Source organism: Moschus berezovskii, chromosome X, assembly GCF_049115385.1.
Source record: "Moschus berezovskii isolate FMDL1 chromosome X, NW_MosBer_1.0, whole genome shotgun sequence".
Lineage (NCBI taxonomy): Eukaryota > Metazoa > Chordata > Mammalia > Artiodactyla > Moschidae > Moschus > Moschus berezovskii.
In genome coordinates, this window is record NC_142488.1 from 91092406 (window position 1) to 91094601 (window position 2196).

The following is a 2196-nucleotide window of genomic DNA, read 5'->3' on the forward strand; positions in this document are numbered from 1 at the left end:
AGCATCAATTCTTCAGCGCTCAGCTTTCTTTAAAGTCCAACTCTCATATCCATATATGACTACTGGAAAAAACCATAGCCCTGACTAGACGGACCTTTGTTGGCAAAGTAATGTCTCTGCTTTTTAATATGCTGCCTAGGTTGATCATAACTTTCTTTAGTCAAAATCATATATATCCTGGCTTCTGTGCCTACCTCTTCAGAGCTGACCTTTCAGAGCTACAGAGAGACTGTTTCCTGGGATACAGTCCTCAGTAAAACACTGAATAAAACTTAACTCACAGCTCTTACATTGTGCCTTTTTTTCTTTCCATTGAAAAAGGATTCACTTACCTACACACAGACCCCTAAAGACTGGGCAAAAGTCTTACTGACACAAAGAGCTTAAACACAACCTCTGACCAAGCACTGACTGAACGACAGTTTACTCTGTTGTTGTTCAGTTGCCAAGTCGTGTCTGACTCTTTGCAACCCCAAGTTCCTGTGACCCAGGGACAAATCCTAAAAAGCCAAGGTTAAAAATAAAATCACAGGGCTTTCCTGGTAGCTCAGTGGTAAAGCATCCGCCTGCCAATGCAGGAGATATGGGTTTGATCTCTGATTCAGGAAGATCCCACATGCTGTGGAGCAACAAATCCCATAAGCCACAACTATTGAGCTTGTGCTCTAGAGTCTGGGAACCGCAACCATTGAGCCCATGTGCCACAACTATAGGAAGCCTGTGTCCTAGAGCCCATGCTCAGCAACAAGAGAAGCTACCACAATAAGAAGCTCATGCACTGCAACTAGAGAGTAGCCCCTGCTCCCCACAACTAGAGAAAACCCACACAGCAGTGAAGACTCAGCACAGCCAAAAATAAATAATAAAATTATTATAAAAAATAAAAACAATCACAGTCATTCATGGTAACATGAAAGGATGTGTGAATGCCCAAGGCATACTCCCTTTCAGGAGTAATCAGAGAAGAACATTTGAGCTAGTAGTTCTTGACTGAATTACCTATAGGCAAAATATATAAACTCACTGAAACATTGTTGCTTATGGTACAATACAATTAGAAAAACTACATTTAATAAAACCAGGTTCTGAAACTGAACATAGAATAAGACTCCAATTCTGTACAAAAAAAACTCAAGAACTTTTATGGGTTGAATGTGTGTCTCCCCAAAATTTATATTTTAAAAGCCTTACCCCCAGTATGGCTGTATTTGGAAATGGGTCCTCTAAATCAAAGCTCCAATACTTTAGCCACCTGATACAAACAGTCGACTCATTGGAAAAGGCCCTGATGCTGGTAAAGATTGAAGTCAGAAGGAGAAGAGGGTGACAGAGGATGAGATGATTGGATGGCATCATCAATTCACTGGACATGAATCTGGGAAAACTCTGTGAGATGCTGAAGGACAGAGAAGCCTGGCATGCTACACAGTCCATGGGGTCTTGAAGAACTGGACACAACCTGGTGACCAAACAACAGATGAGTCCTACAAGATTATCCTTATCCTACAAGATTAGTGTCCTTATAAGAAGGGATATCGGAAAGCTCGCTTGCTCTCCACACACATGCACCAAGAAAAGGCCATGACAGGTCAAAGTGAGAGGGCAGTTATCCACAAGCCAAGAGGAAAGCTCTCATGGAAACTAAATTTGCCAGCACCTAATCTTGGGCATCCCAGGCTCCAGAACTGTGAGAAATAAATTTCTATTGTTTAACCACCCAGTCTGACTCTGTGCAACCCTATGTACTGTAGCCCACCAGGCCCCTCTATCCATGGGATTCTCCAGGCAAGCATACTGAAGTGAGTTAAAACTGGCTATAAGACTGCTTGATTTTCCAAAACATCTAGGAATGTTATCCATGTCTATCTTAGCCTCAGTGCTACCATAAGAGCTAGACACAAGTCCCCCCTAAACCCCATGCTTTCAAGTGTCTTGCATATCACACACACAGACACTTATTAAAGAACATATGGGTGCCTATGTCACATGGGATCTGGTGCTCATTGGTGGTACAGTGCAGCTTATAAGCCCAAACATCTGTACTTTGACTAACACTTTTAGGCTTCAGGAAAATGCTTCACCACATCTGTTCCCCTGTCTCCTCTAAACAATAGGCAACTGTGTCCAAATGCCAAGAAGATTTGTGGGTTGTGCCACTGCTGACATAAGAGACAGACGTTATTTCAGACTACAGGG